The sequence below is a fragment of the Schistocerca nitens genome, chromosome 7 (genome assembly GCF_023898315.1).
Source record: "Schistocerca nitens isolate TAMUIC-IGC-003100 chromosome 7, iqSchNite1.1, whole genome shotgun sequence".
Lineage (NCBI taxonomy): Eukaryota > Metazoa > Arthropoda > Insecta > Orthoptera > Acrididae > Schistocerca > Schistocerca nitens.
In genome coordinates, this window is record NC_064620.1 from 551405956 (window position 1) to 551433022 (window position 27067).

The following is a 27067-nucleotide window of genomic DNA, read 5'->3' on the forward strand; positions in this document are numbered from 1 at the left end:
GTGAGTCAGCCACGTAAAATACTGTGAGTTGCCTTGAGGAAGTAAATTGATAAAGAACAACTGAGTACATTCTGCAGCAGCTTTAGCACGGTTCCAACAATATAGGTTTTCCGTTCAGTTCCTAATTTGTCACGAGGCAGGAACTGCCAATTAACATTCAATAAACCGAACTGCTACTTTTTGCGGACGGTAATACTATTTCAATACATCCCATTAGAGACAAAATAACAGAAGAGTTGGTAAATGATATTTTACAAAGCGTTATTAAGTGGTTTCCTGAAAATAAACTATCCCCAGATTTTGAGAAATTGCACTACAGTCAGTTCTGTAGAATGAACAGAGTCATACCAACAGGTTACGTATCACACGAACAAGATTTAGTAAATAGGGTAGAATGCTCCAAATTTTCGGGTATACGTATTGAAGAAAATTTGAAATGAAAGAAGCATATTATTGAGCTTCTCAAACAATTAAGTTCAGCTATTTTCGCTCTTCGTATAATTGCTAGTCGTAGAAACAAACGAATCAGCATATTCCTCTCAGTCATGGAATAATTATCTAGGATAACTTATGTCTTAGAAAGAAAGTACTGATTAGATAAAAGCGAGCAGTAAGAATAATATGTGATGTTCACTCACAGTCATCATGTACGTACCTCTTCAAGGAATTAGGTATTTTAGCTGCACCATTACAATAGGTATATTCGCCAATGAAATTCGCCAATACATAATCCATCACAATTTGAGAAGAATAAACATATCCATACCTACAACACTACTTCTTACCCTTTATTAAAGCTGTCAGTGGCTCAGAAAGGAGTTCAACATGCAACAACGAAAATTTTTGATCATTTACCAAGACCACAAAATGTCTAACAGGTAGCAAAGCATGTTTTAAGTCTAATATAAAATCGTTTCTCCTGGACAACTGATTCTACTCCATGGACGAAATTATGTCCAGTAAACTGACGCTTTCCACATAACTTCGGTTGAAGAATCGTTCAAATGATCTACAGAACACGTAACTAAAAAATTACACAGAAAGAGAGAAACGTAATTACTCATGTTTATGTTGTAGATTATCAAAAAAGCAGCTTCGTAAATTGACCATTAATTTAGGGTGCGTTATTTCTGACTAAGGACTTACTGCACTTTCAGTTATTGCTATTTTTGCTAACAAAGAAAAGATTTATCACGAAAGTTCTGCTTTTAGTAACGTTTGTATTGTAAAATAATAAAGGGAAGAATTAATTACAATTCCTTATTAGTATGGTTGTTAGAAAGCCATCAACTGGGTATGCAAAGGTTGCATTATCTATGTAACTACAGAAGTAGCAAAATAGAGATTACTCTTAAATTGCAGTAAATACGTCCCTATGCATTCTTCAGTAGAGCACACAGAAATATTTGTGGGCGTAATATCATTCTTTTATAAAGAGTTTCTTTATATTAATACGTAAAGGTAGTAATTACATAAGCTAAAATATGGTCACTTTACTTTAAAAAAGTATAAGCAGTGCAAAGTTGAAAATAAAGTTGCATTGTCGTATGCCATCTACCACAGAGAGGCTACTTATAGCGATAAATATTAAATGTATTACTTCCGAAGGACAGAAACTAAATACGGAAACGCCAGGGCATATTTAGGGTTCGGATGAGGAATGTATGTTAATATACGGAAACGCCAGGGCATATTTAGGGTTCGGATAATGAATGTATGTTAATATTCGTCGTCTTCGTTTTTTGGATCAAACTGTACTATGTGCCTAAAAAAAAAAAAAAAAAAAACACTCCGTCTTCAGGCCACGTGTGGCCTACCGGGACCATCCGACCGCCGTGTCATCCTCAGGGGAGGATGCGGATAGGAGGTCACCGCTCTCCCGGTCGTTATGGTGGTATTCTTGACCGAAACCGCTTCTATTCGGTCGTGTAGCTCGTCAATTGGCATCAAGAGGCTGGGCGAGGTTCTTAAATTTCAACAACGGTTGTAAGAACTTGACTAGAACAAGTTTGAAAATTCGCCTGAAAATCAATTGCAATAAGATTAAAACTATAAACAACTAACATAGCAAAAAGAAAATAAAACAACGAAGACAAGAGATGCAGAGCATGATTTTTTCTAAATAGGCCAGTTGAAGACAAGCAATGGATGGACAGAAAAAGAAATAAACGGAAGTTATTTTGGAAGTGAGATAAGGCTTTCAAAACCTTTAATGTGAAAATCATTCAAAAACTCAGACTTGTGCCAGCGGTCAATGGTGTGATGAATGTAAGTAATTATTAGAAACATAAGGGAAAAAAAGAATAAAAGGGCTACGAACGTAACTGGATCGTAGGGCGCAACTGTTAGTACACTATCTTACCAATAATATCGGAGCACCTGTTACTGGATATTAATATGAGGTATGTCACCCTTCGCCTTTATGACGGCTTGAACTCTGTTGAGACGCTTTCAATGAGATGTCTCAATACCTGTGAAGGAATGGCAGCCCAGTCTTCCTCAAGAACCGAGACCAGAGGAGGTAGTGATGGACGCTGGGGTTAGGAGCAAAGCTGATGTTTTAACTCATTCCACAGATGTTCTAATGGATTCAAAAATGGACTTCTGTCAGACCAGTCCATTTCAGGAATATTATTGTCCACAAATCATTGCCCCACAGATGCTGCTTTATGCAAGGGTGCATTGTGACTTGCGTAAAATCATCATCTTCAAACTGTTCCCCTACAGCACACAATACACGACGCTGTAAAGTTTATACACAAATCAAAGAAAGTTTTGCATCGCCTCGGTTCCGAGAGTTCCGGAACCTGTACAGGAAACTGGAATAGAGATCAACATAAACATCATTTCCGCCCTTTTTATTGCACATGAAAATCACACATTGCATGTTGTACCATCACACAGCGAGACCTTCAGAGGTGGTGCTCCAGATTGCTGTACACATCGATACCTCTAATACCCAGTAGCACGTCCTCTTGCATTGATGCACGCCTGTATTCGTCGTGGCATACTATCCACAAGTTCATCAAGGCACTGTTGGTCCACATTGTCTCACTCCTCAGCGGCGATTCGGAGCAGATCCCTCAGAGTGGTTGGTGGGTCACGTCGTCCATAAACAGCCCATTCCAATCTATCCCAGGCATGTTCGATAGGGTTCATGTCTGGAGAACATGCTGACCACTCAAGTCGTGCAACGTCGTTATCCTGAAAGAAATCATTCACAAGATGTGCACGATGAAGGCGTAAATTGTCGTCCATGAAGACGAATGCCTCGCCAATATGCTGCCGGTATAGTTGCACTATCGGTCGGAGGATGGCATTCACGCACGTATCGTACAGCCGTAACGGCGCCTTCCGTGACCACCAGCGGCGTACGTCGGCCCCACATAATGCCACGCCAAAACAGCAGGGAACCCCCACCTTGCTACACTAGCTGGACAGTGTGTCCAAAGCGTTCAGCGTGACCTGGTTGCCTCGAAACACGTCTCCGACGATTGTCTGATTGAAGACATATGTCACCCTCATCGGTGAAGAATGGATGATGCCAAGTGGTCCATTCGACATGTTGTTTGGCCCATCTGTACCGCGCTGCATGGTGTCGTGGTTGCAAAGATGGACCTCGCTATGGACGTCGGGAGTGAAGTTGCGCATCATGCAGTCTATTGATCACAGTTTGAGTCATAACACGACTCCTGTGGCTGTACGGAAAGCATTATTCAACATGGTGGCGTTGTTGTCAAGGTTCCTTCGAGCCATAATCCGTAGATAGCGGTCATCCACTGCAGTAGTAGCCTTGGGCGGCTTGGGCGAGGCATGTCATCGACGGTTTCTGTCTCTCTGTATCTCCACCATTTCCGAACAACATCGCTTTGGTTCACTCCAAGACGCCTGGACATTTCCCTTGTTGAGCGCCCTTCCCGGCACAAAGTAACAATGCGGACGCGATCGAACCGCAGTATTGAGCGTCTAGGCATGTTTGAACTACAGACAAGACGAGCCGTGTACCTCCTTTCTGATGGAATGACTGGGACTGATCGGCTGTCGGACCCCCTCTGTCTGATAGGCTCTGCTCATGCATGGTTGTTTACATCTCTGGGCGGGTTTAGTGACATTTCTGAACAGTCAAAGGGACTGTGTCTGTGATACAATATCCACATTCAATGTCTATCTTCTGGTCTTCTGGGAACCGGGGTGATGCAAAACTTTTTTTATGTGTGTACATATCATTCGTCTATTACCGTTTTCTTAAGCGCAAAAAGGTGTGTACACCCTAAGTAGGCACCTCCTGCATTCTTCACTGTAGGCACTTAACCTGATGGCCGATAACGTTCTCCAGGAATTCACAAAGACTCTGAAATCGAATTACCAAAGGGTACAGCGTGATGCGCCACTCCAAATCATTCGTTTCCCCACAGTCCAGTGGCGTCGCTGTTTACACCGCCCTAGCGCCGCTTAGCATGGACATGTTAAAAAATACACGAGAAGTTCCTCGACCATTGTAACCCGTTCTTCTTAACTCCCTACGCGCAGTCTCTGTACTATCTGGACAACTGGAAACCACAACTGACCCTTCCACTGATTTCGAGGGAGTCTTTACAACCATCCCACACAATGCTCGAGGATCCTCTGTACTAACTGGACTACTGGAAACCACGAATAATCCTTCCACTGATTTCATGCGAGTCTTTACAACCATTCCACGCAATGCTTGAGGATCCCTGCTCATCAGTACATGAGGTCTCCCTGGCCTTGTTTCAGTGATGGTCGTTCTTTCGCTTTTTCACTTCACAATCACATCACAAACACCTTGGTCAGCTTTTGAGAGGTTGAAATGTCTTAGATGGATTAGTAACTCAGGTGGTATCAGATGACTAGTTCACGTTCGAAGTCAGGAAGTTCTCCTAACTGATCCATCCTACTGTTACTGACTCTCTACTGACAACACGACACTCCTCGCCTCCTTTACTACTGGCGGATCCGTTTCTCGTGACATCTAGCGGTGATCTCGATAGGCCAACTGCTTAGTGATGTCCGGACGGTCTTGATCGGATAGTACACAGGTATGCATGGCATGCAGCCACCCGAATGGATGGCAGATGGACCAAGGACACAATAGATATTGTAAGAGATCCACGACTAGGGAATTTATTGCTAGCGCACTCGAGCAGATGTAACTTAGATGGATTGCTCACGCGCTGCCTGCGATATGTATGCTACAATAGAATCGCAGACCAGAGAGCAGTGTCAGCAGCAGCAGCAGTAGTAGCTCGCAGTCGGGCGGTTGGGTCAGGTCGCTTGTAGGGAGCAGTTGTCGAGTTGTATAGCTCACAGAGAGCACTTGTGCCCTGGACAGTGCTGTCCAGTAGTGGTGTTTTGCAGCTCGAGAAGAGCAGTAGAGTTATGGAATTACCAAGGCCGGTCGTGGAGAACGATGGCCGTGCCTGAGCGTTGTAGTATAAGGTAAAAGCAAAATATTATTGTTCTTTATTGCCGCGCGCATATGTTAATTGATACAACTGATTTTTGTACTATAGTTATATAAAAGTCCCATGTAAATGTTTTCAAAAAATCCTTAAATAATAATATTTCTTATAAAGATAACTTTTGACAGTCATTCATCTGAATTTAAAGTTTTTACTAATTTATCCTATCCATAGTCATGCCGATTATCTTAAACAAAATCAGTTAGAAAAATTTCTTATTGGAGCAGATATATATGCGTTATCCGACGACATCATTGAGGTAAGAATTTTCAGTTTATTCAGAATGACTTTTCAGGGCTATGACGCAGCGCTGCTGACGTCCAGATTTACCAGTTTAGATTCACAGTCAGTTAATTATTGAAAGGTTACATTACGAGATTTCTTTTGAAAGCTTATATATGAGTCACATTTTTATTGGGAGGTTAGTCACTTTTTATTGCGAGGTTACGGAATTTATCTGTTTGGAGATTACAACATGTTTAGATGACATCAGAAGCCATGCAGCAGCAATATGAATGCATTTAATGAAGACTATAATGCATGCAGGAGTCTAATGGAGGCCGTTTCCCGACTGTTGTCAAATGGCTGGTGATGACGAAGGTGGTGGTGGTAGTGATAATGATGATGATGAGGATGATGATGATAATAATAATAATACGGTGACTGATATTTACATTTGTCTCTAAATCTGTAAACTAAATTCCAAGAGACTGGTGCCAATGCAAGCATCGACAGATTTCTCAGTGGAAAGCTTAGCTGATCAAATGCAATATCATTGCGCCGAGAACATGCGTGCAACGTTACCAGCGTTCGAAAATAAACATTCTCGAGACTGGGTGAGTGAACTGACAGCTTTCGGTGTGAGCCCGCGTTGCGACGTTCGTGTTGTCAGGGGCGGCGGTCGTCCGTGGGACTGCGCTATCGCAGGACTGGCGTGAACCCTGCAGATACTGGCTGTCCAAGGGCCCCTGACCGCAGGGGAATCTTTCGCCGAGTAGCTGTGTGAAAGTACATTCCGATGAGCTAGCAGCACCGTATCTAAACGACGTCTGAGTCATACGCTGCTCTTGAAGCTTTTTTATGGAATATGAAACATATAACCCAACAGTAACTTTTGTGCTAGGTATATTTCAAATTAAAATATAATTTCCCGTACCTTGCACGTCCTCATTCTCTAATGTTTGTAGCTTCGATTAAAAGAGCAATGAAACATGCTGCGAGAATCCTGAGGTGACTAGTTGATGAAAAACATTTAGTTGTAATTTAATGGTGTATCCGTTGTTATTCGACGGTGAGTGTTTGTTAAAATTAAGTAACAGGTTTTTAGAGACCACTGCCACTCACAAGTTCTTTGTTAATGTATGTGAACTATTTTAATATTCCAACATGTTTCGCGGGGTGATCTCATCCTCAGGGAAAATTGGCAATATTATAACATTCAATATCAATATAATTTGCTACCCACGCCTACGACAGTAGTACAAGTCTATATGCCAACTATCTCTGCAGATGACGAAATAATTGAAGAAATGTATGATGAAACAAAAGAAATTATTCAGATAGTGAAGGGAGACGAAAATTTAATAGTCATGGGTGACTGGAATTCGGTAGTAGGAAAAGGGAGAGACGGAAACGTAGTAGGTGAATATGGATGGGGGGTAAGAAATGAAAGAGGAAGCCGCCTGGTAGAATTTTGCACAGAGCACAACTTAATCATAGCTAACACTTGGTTCAAGAATCATAAAAGAAGGTTGTATACATGGAAGAATCCTGGAGATACTGAAGGTTTCAGATAGATTATATATTGATAAGACAGAGATTTAGGAACCAGGTTTCTAAATTGTAAGATATTTCTGACCACAATCTATTGGTTATGAACTGTAGATTAAAACTGAAGAAACTGCAAAAAGGTGGGAATTTAAGGAGATGGGACCTGGATAAACTGACTAAACCAGAGGTTGTACAGGGTTTCAGGGAGAGCATAAGGGAAAATTGACAAGAATGGGGGAAAGAAATACAGTAAAAGAAGAATGGGTAGCTTTGAGGAATGAAATAGTGAAGGCAGCAGAGGATCAAGTAGGTAAAAAGACGAGGGCTAGTAGAAATCCTTGGGTGACAAAAGAAATATTGAATTTAATTGACGAAAGGAGAAAATACAAAAATGCAGTAAATGAAGCAGGCAAAAAGGAATACAAACATCTCAAAAATGAGATCGACAGGAAGTGCAAAATGCCTAAGCAGGCATCGCTAGAGGACAAATGTAAGGATGTAGTGGCTTATCTCACTAGGGGTAAGATAGATACTGCCTACAGGAAAATTAAAGAGACCTTTGGAGAAAAGAGAACGGCTTGTATGAATATCAAGAGCTCAGATGGGAACCCGGTTCTAAGCAAAGAAGGGAAAGCAGAAAGCCGGAAGGAGTATATAGAGGGTCTATACAAGGGCGATGTACTTGAGGGCAATTTTATAGAAATTGCAGAGGATGTAGATGGAAATGGGAGATATGATACTGCGTGAAGAGTTTGATAAAGCACTGAAAGACCTAAGTCGAAACAAGGCCCCGGGAGTAGACAACATTCCATTAGAACTACTCACAGCCTTGGGAGAGCCAGTCCTGACAAAACTCTACCATCTGGTGAGCAATATGTATGAGAGAGGCGAAATACCCTCAGACTTCAAGAAGAATCCCAAAGAAAGCAGGTGTTGACAGATGTGAAAATTACCGAACTATCGGTTTAATACTAAAGCGAATTCTCTACAGGCGAATGAAAAAACTGGTAGAAGCCGACCTCGGGGAAGATCAGTTTGGATTCCGTAGAAATATGGGATCACGTGAGACAAAACTGACCCTACGACTTATTTTAGAAGCTAGATTAAGAAAAGGCAAACCTACGTTTCTAGCATTTGTAGACTTAGAGAAAGCTTTTGACAATGTTGACTGGAATACTTTCTTTCAAATTCTGAAAGTGGCAGTGGTAAAATACAGGGAGCGAAAGGCTATTTACAATTTGTACAGAAACCAGATGGCAGTTATAAGAGTTGAGGGACATGAAAGGGAAGCAGTGGTTGGGAAGGGAGTGAGAGAGGGTTGTAGCCTCTCCCCGATGTTGTTCAATCTGTATATTGAGCAAGCAGTAAAGGAAACAAAAGAAAAAATTCGGAGTAGGAATTAAAATCCATGGAGAAGAAATAAAAACTTTAAGGTTCGCCGATGACGTAATTTTGTCAGAGACAGCAAAGTACTTGGAAGAGCAGTTGAACGGAATGGGCAGTGTCTTGAAAGGAGGATATAAGATGAACATCAACATAAGCAAAACGAGGATAATGGAATGTAGTCGACTTAAGTCGGGTGATGCTGAGGGAATTAGATTAGGAAATGAGACCCTTAAAGTAGTAAATGAGTTTTGCTATTTGGGGAGAAAAATAACTGATGATGGTCGAAGTAGAGAGGAAATAAAATGTAGACTGGCAATGGCAAGGAAAGTGTTTCTGAGGAAGAGAAATTTGTTAATATCGAGTATAGATTTAAGTGTCAGGAAGTCGTTTCTGAAAGTATATGTATGGAGTGTAGCCATGTATGGAAGTGAAACATGGACGATAACTAGTTTGGACAAGAAGAGAATAGAAGCTTTCGAAATATGGTGCTACAGAAGAATGCTGAAGATGGAACACATAACTAATGAGGAGGTGCTGAATAGGATTGTGGAGAAGAGGAGTTTGTGGCACAACTTGACTAGAAGAAGGGATCGGTTGGTAGAACATGTTCTGAGGCATCAAGGGATCACCAATTTAATATTGGAGGGCAGCGTGGAGGGTAAAAATTGTAGAGGGAGACCAAGAGATGAATACACTAAGCAGATTCAGAGGGATGTAGGCTGCAGTACGTACTGGGAGATGAAGAAGCTTGCACAGGATAGAGTAGCGTGGAGAGCTGCATCAAACCAGTCTCAGGACTGAAGACCACAACAACAACATAATTTGCTAGTTTTCGGTCTCGGGACTGCTGTCGATTTCTTTGAACACAGTAGTTCACAACATACTCCGAGACAGAAACCTACTACATTAAGCTTTAGGTATATTCATATTAAATGTTTTTGCATCGTCATTTTCTCCTGATAATAAGATTATAGCTCGAAACATGCTGAAATATTAAATAAAATGGTTCAAATGGCTCTGAGCACTATGGGACTTAACTTATGAGGTCATTAGTCCCCTAGAACTTAGAACTACTTAAACCTAACTAACCTAACGACATCACACACATCCATGCCCGAGGCAGGATTCGAACCTGCGACCATAGCAGCAACGTGGTTCTGGACTGAAGCGCCTAGAACTGCTCGGTCACAATGGCCGGCTGTAACGGTGGGGAAGACGAGACGTGCCACATGTGCATTGGCCCACTACAGTAAAGGCGACGTACTAGCTGAAGCTGTGATGTTAATGTTAATGGTACAAGGGTTTTTGGGCGCTCTACCTATAGGAGCTACTATAACACTGTCCTGCGTTTGCTTAAAATCCTCTCTCTGCACTGATCACCCAGAGCATAATGACCACCGACCTACGATCGATACAAACATTGTAAGAGGTCCGAGCAGATGTAATTTCGATGTATTGCTCACGCGCTGCCTGCGATATGTAAGGTATAAGAGAATTTCAGACCAGAGAGCAGTGTTGACTGCAGTAGGAACTGTGTAGCTGTAGCAGTAAGTAGTTGCTAGCGAGCAGTCTGGTGTATCGTGTTGGCTGGGCCGGTCGTGGTGCAGCGATGCCCGAGCCTGAGCATTACGGGACTTGGTAGATTAATCTGCCACGAGTAATGAGTATGATGGTCAAACATCTATTAGGCGCACTACGAATGTAGTGTTGTGGACATGTTGGGAATGTGGATCTCACGGGGAGCGTGCAAGGGATAAGTCCCTGCAGACACACTATCCTCTGTGCCCGCGGTGGCTCAGATGGATAGAGCGTCTGCCATGTAAGCAGGAGATCCCGGGTTCGAGTCCCGGTCGGGGCACACATATTCAACATGTCCCCAATGAAATGTATCAACGCCTGCTTGCAGCTAGGGTGTCCATTTAATTATCATTATTGTATAAGGTAAAAAGCAGCCTGGCGCATACGTAGTATTGTTATCTCAAGTCCCATGTAAATGTATTAAAAATGTCCTAATAATAATCTTTCTCATAAAAAATAACTTTTAACAACCATTCATTTCAATTTAAAGAATTTACTAATTTCTCCAATCCATGATCATCGCGATTATTGCAAAAGAAAAATCAGTTGTTTCCTTTCATAAATGACAAATCTATCGGCCAGCATTGCACAGGGCTGTGCCAGAAAAATTTATTGTAAGAGCAGATATATTTGCGTTATCCGGCGACTTCATTGAGGTAAGAATTTTTCTTTTTCTATTCAGAATGATCTTTCAGGGCCATGACGCGGCACTGCTGACGTCCAAAATTTACCAGGTTAAATTCACATCAATTATTGAAAAATTATAAGTGAGCGACAATTTAATTGAGAGGTTAGTTACATTGTATTATTACCAGGTTACTGAATTTATTTTTTTGTTGGGTCGTTACACTGAATGTGAACGACATAATTATATTTTTATTGTTGAGAGGTTTAGCAATTTTTCAGTTTTGTGGTTACACTAAATGTGAATGAAATTTTTGTCGGGAGGTTATACTTGTCGACAACTGGCCAGGATCGTATTTTTGTGAATTTCTGAGAAGTAGTCAGTTATATATCTGCTCTTATTTACTTAAATGTAGTTTGCATCTGGCGCAACGCATTTACTAATTTGTCACTCTTTCTTTCACAGATCATCGGCAATTTATTGCTCTTTATTGTAATTGTGTTTGTTCCATTTTTGCTTCGTCTTTGTTTCATTTTGTGCTTAATTTTGATTTGTGAAAAATGCCGCGAAAAACTGTTAACAGTACATCACGATGTGCAATGAGTGAAATAGCCGACTCGAATAATATGACCGATAATACTTGAAACACTCAGTGTAATAGCGATAATCCTCTAATTACTGATAATCAGTGCGTACCGACCACTAGTATTGAGTTAAATCCTAATGATGAACAAACAAATTCAATTATGTCCACAGTAAATGTAACAACTGATGACGCGGCACGTTCCGATACAATGAACGCTGCCCAGTTTGACACACCCGGTTTGCAAAATTTGAATTGTGAACAGATAAATTTTTCTAACGAAGATGAACAATGTACTCAAAATATGTCAGATTTATTTGGTTCCGGTGCAGTGACCAACAGTACACATCCAGTTGGCTAACTTTTTCAAGAATCAGAGAATGAGCAAATGGTTACACAAAACGTGACAATTGCAGATACGTCATCAAACAGCACAGAGAATAGAGTAAGTAATATTGGCTGGGATCAAGTTATGGCATTATTACTTCAATTCAATGAAAAACTAGACAACCATTTCAAACAACTTAATGAAAAATACGACAACCTTAATGAATCGTGCAAACAGCTTAATGAAAGTTTCAAACAGTCGAATGAAAAACACGACAACCTTAATGAACAGAACAAACAACTTAGTGAACAGATTACAGCCGTTACCGTGCAATGTCATGATACTAAATAACAATTACGTGAGGAAATTGAGGCTTGTGCTAGGAACAGTAGTGAAGAAATTAGATCTGTTGCACAAGAATTAAGTAGTACACGTGTAGCCACAACGAATTTACTTAGAGATGAAAGTAGTGTAGTCACTGAACAATGTTCTGAAAAAGCAACACAGTTACGCCACGAGTTTAAATTATTGTCAGCAGAACTTTCACGCACGCTGGATGCGGAAGTCGATAAAAGATTTGAACAACAGAACAGCCAAATTGACGAACGTTTTAAAGTGACAGAAATGAAAAATGTTTCAGTCACTAACACGTCACAGCATACGCCACAATCCGAACATTTGTCACACTCACACAGCCAGTGTAACTTAGGTAATTTACAGAGACTACGTGAGTTAGATTCCGAACACTCACAAACAAACAGATTATTACACAAACCTGAACCTGCTCAGTCATGTAGAGACGATAATTTTGATTACAAGCACTTTCTATCCATTAGGAAATACAAGGTATTTAAAAATGACAGATCACAGATTCACCCTTTGGATTGGATACAACGATTTGCTTTTGAATTTTCACCGGCATTGCCTGTAACGCAGAAACTAAAATTTATTTGCAGCGCGTAATTGACCTCAGGGGATTCATTGCACTTCGATGAATATGTGCCGTAGCGTGCACAGGGCCCTGAGCCGTAGTAGTGCTATTTCATCTTTAGTTTTCTGCACTGCTGCCTACTCTTTTACTGTCCTTTATATCTATCAAAACAACTCTTCAACTATCGATCTATCTAATGTTATGAATGAGTAAAGAAAACCTGATACGACAAGTTTTACCTAAAAGTGACAGTTTTCATTAGACGCTTCAGAAATGACAGTTAGCATAATTTTAATAACAGACAAAATTTTAATCAGCAGTATCGTCAAAATTTTCAGCAATCGCAGACACAGTTTGGCAACAATAGAGGCTTTTCCCCACAACATCAACAAAACCAGTCGGTTAGCATACCTAACCAACAATGTAGTCTGCAAGGTCAACCAAGCTTTAATGTTTCGCTGCCTACACGTATAGCACCGGCTCCGCCAAATAGTAACGCACATCAACAAGGAAACCAGTATGTACACAAGACACATCATTTCAACTCGTATCGCAACGCGCCGCATAGCAATGATTACTATGACAGACGTAAATGTAATGAGCATAGTTTTCAGCGTAACAGTCGGTCTTACCAGCAGCAGCATCAACCACAACAGATTATCATGAATGAACCAGACAGTAGATATCATCCCGAACGTAATACGCCAGGACGAAATAAAAGAACAGTACAAATAGTCGAGATGCCACAGCATCCTCCCGCAAATAACAGCACGTCAGATAGAATTTGACTAAATACAGTACAGGTTGCATCTTCCAGCAACGTAAGCCATACTTTTGACACACAGAATCATGTTCACGAATATGTTATTAGTTTTGACGACATCCGATACACATTTTTGCATGAAACACAGAATCACAACGTATGTAGACAACATCGTTATCGCATAAGCTAACTGGTCTGAACACAATCTGATTCTTGAACAACTGTTACAAACGTTTCGTGCACAAGGACTCACAGTTAATCTTAGCAAATCGCACTTTGGTAAAACTTCTTGGACATGTAATTTCAGCAGAAGGCATTGCGCCTGACCCAGAAAAACTTCAAGCTTTACGTGACATTACTGTTCCAACGACGAAGAAACAACTACGCAGCTTTTTGGGTTTAATTAACTTTTTTCCGTAAATTTATTCATTACTCTGCTTTAGATACACCTAGATTATGCCAATTGACGGGTAAAAACGCTATTTGGTCCTGGGATAGCCAAGGACATTCTGAATTTGTTAATTTGAAACATGCCTTGTTAAATGCACCACTTTTATCACACCCAGACCCTACCAGAAATTTTTCCATTGCCACTGACAGTTCTAACACCGCTTTAGGCGTACACATTTTTCAGGAAATTGAAGAAGACGGTACTACAGTAATTAAAAACATCGCCTTTGCAAGTCGCATTCTGTCACCTGCTGAACGCAATTATTCTGCCACAGAACTTGAAACATTGTGTGTTGTATGGGCATTTACGAGATTTAGGCATTTTCGTTATGGAAGACATACGACCGTTTACACAGATCATAGAGCTATCCAGTTTTTACTTTCAGCAAAATTTACACATGACAGATTAAGCAGATGGAAACTTTATTTACAGGAATTTAATTTTACAATTGTTCACGTTCCTGGTACACAAAATGTTGTAGCAGACGCACTATCCCGTTCTCTCAGCAACAATCAGCAAGACATCGCAACCAACTTCTGCCAAGCAAATTCTAGCGTCATGTATATTCAACAAGTTGCATTCGAAAATTTTATTTCGGCATCATTACGAGACATAGCACAGGAGCAGAGCAAAGACAACGTATGGAAAGAAATTAAACGCCTTTGGCAAGATAAAAATAACGTTACCATTAGAAACCATTACACTGTACGCAATAATATTCTGTTTCGCCGCTCTCACCCTGACAGCAACAACTGGTTACTATGCATTCCTGACGAGCTTGTTAACAAATTAATTTGGTATACTCATTTAAGTTACGCACATTACGGAGCCAGAAAATGTTTTCTTATACTGAGACAAACTGTTATTTTGCCAACATGGAGAAACGTTTTCGACGAGTTTTAGCGTCATCTAAAATCTGCCAGAAGGCTAAATCAGACACGACTTCACATATTCCTCCGTTACAGCCCATTGTACCGGTTAAATTAAGACACATGGCCGCTGTAGACATTTTTGGTCCGATTTCCAGATCTAATAGAGGTTTTTGCTACATCCTTGTCGCTGTTGAACTCACTTCGAAATTTGTTACCTTCACTCCGTTACGCAAAGCTACTGCTAAATCTATTTCGAATGCATTTGTAAAACATTTTTTATTCCATGTAGGGCATGTATTGAAAGTAATTTCCGACAATGGACCACAATTTCGATCTGCGGTATGGACACGTATGTTACGAGCTAGAAACATTTCTCCGATCTATATATCCAAGTATCACGCTTCTTCGAACCTTTGTGAACGACTAATTAAAGAAATTGGTAAACTATGTAGAATATACTGCCATAAAAAACATATTGATTGGGATACACACATACTCTCATTCCAGGATGTAATTAACTCCATACCAAATGAATCTACTATGCTATCTCCGACTGTTATATTGAAAAATGTTGAACCACCCAACAAAATTAAAGAACTAGTATCTTTTCCTACATCTCGTCGATTAAGCCACCATGAAATAATTGACATTGCGCTCAACAACATCAAACGTGCCGCAGAGCGCCGGAGAAGACAGCAAAAACAGGTTTGTACACGCCGTGACTTTCACGTTGGACAGAAGATATTAGTACGTACACACTATTTATCCAACAGAGGAAAGAGTAGATGCAGTAAATTTGAGCTTCTATACGCAGGTCCATATCGAATTCGCAGCATTCCTCACCCCAATGTAGTACACGTCGAAACTTTGAGAACCAGAAAAAGCAAGGACAATCACCATGTCTCCAGTATTAAACCCTTTATGAATGAACATACTTTATGATTTATCACACTGTAACGCCATTTCCTGAATTTTATATGACCACTTATGCAATTATATTTATGTGACTACTTACTGATGATTATCATATCTTTTCTTGGCAAGTGCCCGGCAAGGTAAGGTTAGCAGGTCGCTTTTCTTGTCGTTACACATCAGACCGTGCACATTTTTCCAGATAAACTTACATATTTTATGACCACTTACGCAATTCTATCTATGTGATTACTTACTGATGATTATCATATTTTTTTTTGGCAAGTGCCCGGCAAGGTAGGGTTAGTAGGTCGCTTTTCTTGTGGTTACACATCAGACCGTGCACATTTTCAATTTTTTGTGTATATATGATTGTTTTCCTATCGAAAGTAGAATTTTTCTCTGTATGTACTATGAAATCTTTAAGATGTAACAAACACCAGTTGACTTTGACATTTTGTCTTATGATATCTCACATCTTGACCATTCTACATTTTTTTGCTACTACATTATGATACTGTGTGTACATTTATCACTTGAAAGCTGTCTATGTTTTTGACCTAATACGTTTTCTGTCATGCTATGCTGTATGCTTAGTTGTACCACTAGAAACAAGTTTTTATCTAATGGGTATATGATTTAAATGCAAGATATTAATCCTTATTTATCATTTTCAGAAAGCAATAACGTGTACAAGAAATAAATTAAACAAACCACAGTGGTTTACTCTGAAATGAAAATTTTACCATCGGAATGAACGAAAGAAAATGCAATATCTTGTCATGAAGAGTAAATGGATCAGAATTAACAAGCATTAACCAGAATATACTATACACAGCGTATGATAGCAATCTTGACTAATTATTTTTCTTTCAGAATACAAGGTGATTGATGCAGCCTGTCAGACAGAACAACAAATCTTAGTTTTAGTGATGAAATATGCTAGAAATAAGAAACTCTATAGTATGAATAGTTGTATGAAGTAAATGGTAATATGAATAATGAATAATGAAGTGTCCTTTTTTGCAGATGATAATAAATGATGATGAATAATTATATGAAGAATATGCTAATATGAATAATGAAGTTTTTCTTTACAGATGATGATAATGATGACATTTATATATTTACTATTAGTTAAGAAATGCCATGTAGTTATTTAAGTATTTGTTGCAGTTCCTTTTGACAGAATGTCTTATGTCGCATAGTATAATGACTGAATGTTTTGGAAAGGACAGCTAGAGCACATACATATTAAGTACACTTTTCAATACCTGTTAATTCGAAGTTCACTACTTTTCAGCATAATATACGTTTCTTCTTTCAGCTCAATAATCCATTTTGTATTTTTTCCAGGAGAAGCTATTCATGAAATTAATGTGCTATAAGCAGTTAGTCATTAAACCTGTTCTAGTACTTGCATTTTTTTACCCATTTGTGTGTATCATTCATGAATGTGATCACATATACTCTACTTGTTTCATAACCTTGCTACAGCTGACTCATGACGAATGACATTATTAATCCTTATTTCCAGCAATAAGTCAAAAGCAAATATTTTGATGCCCCAGCAATTATCGATACCAACGCAATTCATTGCTAGCACAAAAAAAATATTACCTGTCCCAGCTATTACCAGTATATAACCAAATAATGCTATCAGTTTAAGATATATTTCTAGTCCTAAACGTAACGCAAATTTTTCTGATGTATTGATTCCATTATGTCTATGTATTAGTGGACTACAGACCTTGACTAATAGTTCCAATGTCTTATATTTTAAATATGTCTTATGTCACTTACATGATATCATATATAAACACCAGTAGCTTGGTGCTACACTCAATAACTCCTGTTTTGAATGATGACTTGTGAATAATACTGAATAATGTTTTGTAAAACTATATGAATATTTTGTAACTGGCCAATGAGTGCCAATAATTACCGCAATCAGATGAGTTATGAATAGTGTTTTGTAATACTCAATACTTGCTACATGTTTAGTAACTGGCCAATGAATGCCAATGATTACTATAATTAGATGAATTATGTATAAATGGTATGCCAATAATTAACTCTTGTTTTGAATGATGACTTCTGAATTATGGATAAAACAATGCTTTGTAACTGGCCAATGAGTGCCAATATTTACTGTAATCAGATGACATGAATAATGTTCTGTAATACTCCATATGTAGTACAGAAATGTTTAGTAACTGGCCAATGAATGCCAATAATTACTCAAATCGGTTGATAGACTAGTGTAATTCTCAATGATGACTAGCATAAGACTTACTGTCCTTCAGCTTCTGACCTAATTACCAGAAATTACTGCAATATCCGTTTGTCCTGTCCATTCTCATGATCATGGAGCACTATATTTGGTTTTTGCACGAATTCTACGTTGGTGAAAGAGTATGGATTCTGCAAGAATGTGGTGTTGACATATCAAGCTGTCCACCACCTTGAACGATGGAGATGTTATTATGGTCCTACTGTTTGGTGTACCTAATGTACTACCAAAATGATAACATTGAATATTAATACAACATTTCAGTGTCTTGGCTACACTGATAAATACCTCAAGGAACCATCCATTTCAATTTAAAGAATTTACTAATTTCTCCAACCCATGATCATCCCAATTATTGCAAAAGAAAAATCAGTTGTTTCCTTTCATAAATGACCAATCTATCGGCCAGCATTGCACAGGGCTGTGCCAGAAAAATTTATTGTAAGAGCAGATATATTTGCGTTATCCGGCGACTTCATTGAGGTAAGAATTTTTCTTTTTTTATTCAGAATGATCTTTCAGGGCCATGACGCAGCACTGCTGACGTCCAAAATTTACCAGGTTAAATTCACAGTCAATTATTGAAAAATTATAAGTGAGCGACAATTTAATTGAGAGGTTAGTTACATTGTATTATTACCAGGTTACTGAATTTATTTTTTTGTTGGGTCGTTACACTGAATGTGAACGACATAATTATATTTTTATTGTTGAGAGGTTTAGCAATTTTTCTGTTTTGAGGTTAAACTAAATGTGAATGAAATTTTTGTGGGGAGCTTACAACCTGGCGTGGAATGACTGCTAGTCAGACACACGCACGGTGCATGTAGTATCAGTGAGCGTGCTGTCTATATGTAGAACGATGAAGGTGAGCGATCTGCCTGAGTTTGACAGAGGGCAGATTGTGATGGCTCGGAGACTCGGCGCGAACATTTCGGAAACTGCACGGCTTATCGGGCGTGCTATGGTGAGTGTCTTCAACACGTGGTCAAACCACGTACAGACGTCGAAGGGGTTGGGCGGCTACCTCTCATTACGGATGTCGGATGTCGTAGGCTGGGCGGTCTGATAAAACAGAGCAGGAGGCGAACTGTGGCGGAACAAACATCAGACTGTAGTACTGGTCAGAGTATTCGCAGCCGACGACCGATGTCACCATGACATGGGTAACTACTACTGAAATGAGCACTTGATCATCGGCACTGGACGTTGGTGCAGTGGCAGAGCGTTGCAGTGTCTGATGAGTTCCAAAAGAAATCCGTTGGAATTCGATTACTCGATAAATAGTACAGTTCTCAAGGCTGTCAATTCAACTAAGTACCTGGGTGTTAAAATTACGAACAACTTCAGTTGGAAAGACCACATAGATAACATTGTGGGGAAGGGGAGCCAAAGGTTGCGTTTCATTGGCAGGACACTTAGAAGATGCCACAAGTCCACTAAAGAGACAGCTTACACTACACTCGTTCGTCCTCTGTTAGAATATTGCTGCGTGGTGGGGGATCCTTACCAGGTGGGATTGACGGAGGACATCGAAAGGGTGCAAAAAAGGGCAGCTCGTTTTGTATTATCACGTAATAGGGGAGAGAGTGTGGCAGATATGATACGCGAGTTGGGATGGAAGTCATTAAAGCAAAGATGTTTTTCGTCGCGGCGAAATCTATTTACGAAATTTCAGTCACCAACTTTCTCTTCCGAATGCGAAAATATTTTGTTGAGCCTAACCTACATAGGTAGGAATGATCATCAAAATAAAATAAGAGAAATCAGAGCTCGAACAGAAAGGTTTAGGTGTTCGTTCTTCCCGCGCGCTGTTCGGGAGTGGAATGGTAGAGAGATAGTATGATTGTGGTTCGATGAACCCTCTGCCAAACACTTAAATGTGAATTGCAGGGTAATCATGCAGATGTAGATGTAGATGCATCCCGAAACGTTTATCATGCCAATGGGATGGCGCGAATCCGTCGTCTTCCAGGGGAACAGCTCCTTGACACCTGTACTGCGGGATAGAGACAAACTGGCGGCTCCTCCATTATCCTCTGGGGAACCTTCGCGTGGGCTTCCGTGGGTCCAGTGGAGCTCGTACAAGGCACCACGACGGCAAAGGAGTATCGTACACTGGTTGCAGACCACGTACACTCCTTCCTGACGATCATGTTCCCCACGGCAGTGACATTTGTCTACAAGCTGCCACAAGGCCAGGAGTGTAATGGAGTGGTTCGAGGAACACGGTGGCGAGTTCGAAGTGATGTGCTGGCCCCCGAACTCGCCATATCTGAATCAGATCGAACACATCTGAGATGTGATTGAACTTGGCGTGAGAGCTCATAGCCCCACTCCCCGGATTTATGGAATTAGGTGACTTATGTGTGCGGATGTGGTGCCAACTCCCTCCAGTTACCTACCAAGGCCACACTGGTTCCATGCCACGACGCGTCACCACATCCGTGCCAAATGTGGACGTAACGACTATTAGGTGGTGGTCGTCATGTTCTGCCTGATCATAATACATCTACATCTACGTAGTTTCTCTGCAATTCACACGTAAGTGCCTGGCAGAGGGCTCATCGAACCATTTTCATTCTACTTCTCTGCCATTCCACTCTCGAATGGCGCGTGGGAAAAAGGAACACCTAAATCTTTCCGTTCGAGCTCTGATTTCTCTTATTTTATTATGATGATCATTTCTCCCTACGTAGGTGGGTGTCAACAAAATATTTTCGCATTCGGAAGAGAAAGTTGGTGATTGAAATTTCTTAAATAGATCTCGCCGCAAAGAAAACCGCCTTTGTTTCAGTGACTGCCATCCCAACTCGCGTATCATACCAGTGACACTCTCACCCCTATTGCGCGATAACACGAAACGAGCTGTCCTTCTTTGCACTTTCTCGATGTCCTCCGTCAATCCCACCTGGTAAGGATCCCATACCGAACAGCAGTATTCCAGCAGAGGACTGACAAGTGTAATGTAGGCTGTCTCTTTAGTGAGTTTGTCGCGTCTTCTAATTTTTCTGCCAACAAAGCGCAATCTTTGTTTCGTCTTCCCCACAATAATAGTGGCTCCTCCTTCACGCACATTTACGTGGACACAGACGTCCATAAACGAACACAAACAAAAACGAAATACTAGTGCGTAAACACATTACAAATTTCCATTATGTCAGTTCATAAAACATTAGCGCAGTCCAGGTGGTCAAAAAGTTTTCTTCAGGTGGCCAACGCTACCCATTGAAGACGACTATCAAACGCTATTCTTTCAGTAAGCATCCGCTTCTAAGGGGGGAGACCTACTCGAACGGAAAACTGTTTAATATGTTAGTGTAATTGTTTACAAACAGAGTGTACAGAAGATTCTTTATCAAGTGCAGCAACCCATGGAAAATAAAATACTATATCAGAATTCGCATTGCAACTGAATCTCTGAGAGGATACTAATAATTCCAACCCAAGAGTGACTAATTAAAACATGCTCATATAATACGATTTAAAATTATCGAAGAAAATAATACTACATAAAAATCAAATCTAAAACTAAAAATCACTGACGATATATTTGTCAGAAAGTAAAGGAAAATGTAAAATCATGATGAGATAGAATCCTACCGCTGAAGCTGATGAAAAACTGGGAATTCTGTTGAACAAGTTTCTTGAAAGAAGTGAAACCTTCTCAAATGGTTCAAATGACTCTAAGCGCTATGGGACTGAAGATCTGAGGTCATCAGGCCTCTAGACTTAGAACTAATTAAAACTAACTAACCTAAGGACATCACACACAACCATGCCCGATGCAGGATTCGAACCTGCGACCTAGCAGCAGCGCGGTTCCCGACTGAAGCTCCTTGAACCACTTGGCTACAGCGGTCAGTGAAACCTTCCCACAAGAATGAATACACCAATTACGAAAACGGATTTTGATGTTACTAGGACTTTCCTTACAACTTAAGGTTATTTCTATGCAAGAGAACAGCAAAATAACAAATGATTTCCATGTATCGTCGTACACTGCTTGCCATTAAAAATGCAACATGATTTGTCGAACTGAAAACCCTTATTTCATGTCTGCGCACTCAAATAAAATATTGTTCTAAGTCTTCACCGCCTGGCATTACAACATATGCCATCTATAATAACCACAGAGTAGAAATATCTCCGGACTGAGCATTGTGTTCTGCGGATGTTGTTAGCGTAAAACTGGAACTCTGACGTGATGGCGGGACGACGTTGCTTGTTTCAGGCCAATTTATGTTGCCCGTCACGTTACGTTACGTCACATCACATCAATTCACGTCACAACAAAATACTTTACAATGCATTTCAAATGGTGGCATTCACACAGACCGTCAACGGAACGTCACCTCACATCACGGTACGTCGAGCTTTCTCGGGAAGAAAGTTTTGACGGTATAGTCGTCTGCTAACAACGTAAGTTAACCTATTTCCGACTCATTCATTTATGTTATAGAAGTGGACTTCATGTTTTTATGTCTTCATAATCTTCATTTTGTTATTACGCATTGTTTCTGTGGCAAAGTGCAAATGTTGCTAGACGACTTGGTAATTTTTTCCGTGCACTGTTCTTACTCAAGCGAGGCTAGATAATCTGAAAGCGAAAAATTGTTTAGGTTTTACAATAACAGAACGGAGTTTAGGCCCACAATGTGTATAAATAAGAAGATAAGTTAACAGATCAGTTTTGATAAAATAACGTTTTAAGTGGAAAGGTCAGCTTTAATGAAGGAGGGAGAATACAGTTGTTTACGGCGTTATTAGTTACGTAATTATAAAACATAGTGGTTAAGATAAACAGTCTGCTAATATTTTGGGATACTTAAGATGGCGCTGGCCCCGCACACTCTGGTTCCAAAACAACGCACAGCTTTAAGTCTACACTGCCATCTCCCTTCTTTTTTCACCTTCATGCTTGTTACCAACAGTACTGCCTTTGACGCACGAGTGTTCACTGCACAGTGTAAGGTGCGTTAAAAATTTTGCAAGCAACTCACCTTGAAAATTGCTGAACGGTTGTCAGCCGAAGTATCGGCGCACGTGTTAATAATATCCCGAATGCACTACCGAAAAATGGTGGAATATTCGATCAGCAGGGGAAACTTCAAGAAACAAATCTATAAATGTAATCACGTATTCTTCCTGCTATACTGTAGACGCACAATAAGTAATTTTTTTAAAAAAATTTCCTGGTGTTCTAATTTTCATGACCAAAAGTGTACTTTTTGAGTATCTAATACACAACAAACAATTTTAATCTTAGATATGCGCTTCGAGAGTAAAGTCGTCATCTGGCTGTGTGTGTTTAAACCATTAAACATACGCACCTGAACATACGAACCAATATTCAATCGGACGAAATGCCTTAGTCTTCGTTTAAAATCGCTACCTCGTATCCTTCTGTTCTGTCACATTACAATCACCAGAATGTCTTCACTTCATCAGTGTCTTCCATCGTGCACTCCCATTGTCAGACCCTTGATTTCTAGTTCGATTGGTCAACTGTTATTCCCCACGCCAAAGACAATAAGCTACGCTTATACTGAAGCATATACTGATATTAGCTATCAGGCGTGTTTATGTTAATGTCATGAAGACACAAGTAGCCGTTGTGGAATCCATTCTATCCCCTTTTCGTCTATGAAGCTCGTTATCAAATCTACGGTGGTGAATTGTTTTTCGAGTCAAACGTTTTTCTATCTTCTTCTCTGTGCGCAGTACCTCTAAATGCCCTTCAATTCCTTCTAGTGGATGGCTTTCTCATACACGTTCTTTAGGCGTAATGATATATTCCGTAAGTGCATAGCCTACAAGGGTCTCTGTATTCTTCATATCTCGTCGAGAACGTTTTTCCCATCTGTCTGTTACATCTCGCGTCACATTTAATTTCTGTGTAAGACTCTGTAAGTTTATTACGTTGCTTGTTGCTATGTCTTTCCTAGCGTCAGACATTCAACTGAACAAAAGCGTACGTGTACATCTACAAAAATTTAAAAATACCATACTTGATTGCACATTTAGTTAAACTAAAAATATTGCTTTAATTTTTTTGAACTTTCATCGTACTGTGTGATGAAATATCACTCAGAATCTGTCGAAGGTGGGTCAAAAGCCAATACAGGAACTTAACAGTATTTGGACTGAATCTTTACCTTTTGCGGGCGACACACTACCAACAGATCAACTCCTCATTCAGTCATTCCCCCTACCAGTACATGTCTCCTCTTTCTCCAAACTCTACATATCTCCTGCGTACCTTGGTGAAGTAGGATTCATGGAAGTAAATAAATGTCGTAGAAACGGCTTATCACAGCAGAGAATTTCGTCGCCATACATTTCGCCGTGCTTTCGATACGAGAAATACCCTTCTGGACGATTACGCTGATTCCTGTCGCTGTTAGCAGCTCGCTCTCAAAAAAAAAAAAAAAAAAAAAAAAAAAAAAAAAAAAAAAAAAAAAAAAAAAAGGGGGGGGGGCGAATATGTTGGCAGCGAAAGTACAGGGTGATTCAAAAAGAATACCACAACTTTAGGAATTTAAAACTCTGCAACGACAAAAGGCAGAGCTAAGCACTATCTGTCGGCGAATTAAGGGAGCTATAAAGTTTCATTTAGTTGTACATTTGTTCGCTTGAGGCGCTGTTGACTAGGCGTCAGCGTCAGTTGATGCTAAGATGGCGACGGCTCAACAGAAAGCTTTTTGTGTTATTGAGTACGGCAGAAGTGAATCGACGACAGTTGTTCAGCGTGCATTTCGAACGAAGTATGGTGTTAAACCTCCTGATAGGTGGTGTATTAAACGTTGGTATAAACAGTTTACAGAGGATGGGTGTTTGTGCAAAGGGAAAATTTCTCGACGGCCGAGAACGAGTGATGAAAATGTAGCACGCATCCAGCAAGCATTTGTTCGCAGCCCAGGAAAATCGACTCGCGGAGAGCTGAAAATTCCACAATCAACTGTATGGAGAGTCCTACGAAAAAGGTTAGTTATGAAACCTTATCGTCTGAAATTGGTTCAAGCACTGTCTGCAGCTGATAAGATTAAAAGAATCGATTTCTGTGATTTAATCCTTGCTCAAATGGAAACAGATGAATCTTTCGTTTCAAAGATTGTGTTTAGTGATGAAACAACTTTCCACACTAACGGGAAAGTCAACCGTCACAATGTCTGTATATGGGGCACTGAGAATCCGCGGGAAACAACTCAGTATGAACGTGACTCGCCTAAGGTGAACGTTTTCTGTGCCATTTCAGCCAATAAAGTTTTTGGTCCCTTTTTCTTCGAAGGTGCTGCTGTAACTGGACTACAGTATCTGGAGATGTTAGAGAATTGGCTGTTCCCTCAGCTCGAACAAGAAGCACAACAATTCATATTTCAGCAGGATGGAGCGCCACCACATTGGCAATCTGTCCGTAACTACCTGAACGTCAGCTACCCGAGGCGGTGGATCGGCCGCCAGGCAGCCCGTGACAGAGCACTTCATCACTGGCCTCCAAGAAGCCCTGATCTTACCCCCTGCGATTTTTTCTTATGGGGGTATGTTAAGGATATGGTGTTTCGGCCACCTCTCCCAGCCACCATTGATGATTTGAAACGAGAAATAACAGCAGCTATCCAAACTGTTACGCCTGATATGCTACAGAGAGTGTGGAACGAGTTGGAGTATCGGGTTGATATTGCTCGAGTGTCTGGAGGGGGCCATATTGAACATCTCTGAACTTGTTTTTGAGTGAAAAAAAACCTTTTTAAATACTCTTTGTAATGATGTATAACAGAAGGTTATATTATGTTTCTTTCATTAAATACGCATTTTTAAAGTTGTGGTATTCTTTTTGAATCACCCTGTATGTAAGGAGTGTGTCAGAATTCTCCATTACATTGAAAAAAATATACCCAACTTAAAGCTATTATTTGCATTGTGTAAGCACTCTGATATCGATGGTAACAATGTGAGGGCGAAACATGGGAGCGCGATTCTATGCATTGTTGTGAGACGAGGTCTGTCTGCGAGAGTGGAAGTAGTACAGTGTCAGTCGAAGCTCGGGGACAGAAGACGTGTCACGCTGCCCTCATGTCGGTGATGGTATAACTTAACCGCACTCAAGGCGTGATTTCTTTTATATTGCCAGGAGAGATTTAGATGGCTTAACTACGCTTGAAGATGAATTCAAGGTAAATTTCGCAACCTTAGCGCAAAAGCAATTGGAGGGTTAGGCTCGTGATTGTTAGTCCGAGTTTGCAATAATCCGATGTTTTGCTTGTCACTTAAAGAAGCCTCCTTATCCTCCAAATAATAATAATTATTCTCCACATCTAATTAATAAATAATATTATTATTAAATGTTAATGTGCCGGCCGGTTTGGCCGAGCGGTTCTGGGCGCTTCAGTCTGAACCGCGCGACCGCTACGGTCGCAGGTTCGAATCCTGCCTCGGGCATGGATGTGTGTGATGTCGTTAGGTTAGTTAGGTCTAAGTAGTTCTAAGTTCTAGGGGACTGATGACCTCAGATGTTAAGTCCCATAGTGCTCAGAACCAACCAAATGTTAATGTAACTTTGAAATTGAAATAATTTGTCAATCTAGCACTCAGTCATTATTGATATTTACCTTATTGTTACTGTCATTGTCTGTTATTGCTTTCTGAAGTTTTAAATAGACTTAATTTATGAAATCCCTTCTCACAAGTTATTTAGTAGCTAACAGGACCCAAAAAACTCCTTTTTATTAAATTCATTCTTAGTAACAATATGCTTTAGCCCCTGCTGCTGCATGCTGCTGCGAATTGCTGTAAACCACATGGAAAAAGGCGGTCATCTATAGAGGCGAGTGCAAAACAGAGACACTGACACACCAGAACATGTCATGTACTCTGATCCAGTAAATTCCGTTGCGCAAGCCGGGATTCTGTATCACTCGTAAATTCTTATTCAAAAACGCAGTCAGATAGCTTATCCAAATGTTAGTTTTAAGTTTTTCATGCAGCGATCTGTTGAGGGCTTAAAGGACAGGGAAACTGACACTCATACAACACGCACAGTGTTACGCAGGTTATATTCCGTTTACTGATAACTCAGGTTGCTTATCGAG

The 27067-nt window shown here is 40.2% G+C and overlaps 1 protein-coding gene and 1 non-coding gene across 2 annotated transcripts in view; one reads left to right on the forward strand and one right to left on the reverse strand.

Moving 5' to 3' along the window:
• LOC126194897 (astakine-like) overlaps positions 1-27067 on the reverse strand; it is a 114569-nt gene that overhangs the window by 69448 nt on the left and 18054 nt on the right. The window lies entirely within an intron of this gene.
• Positions 10423-10497, forward strand: Trnat-ugu (transfer RNA threonine (anticodon UGU)). Its single transcript has one exon. It is a non-coding gene; the product is annotated as a tRNA-Thr (tRNA).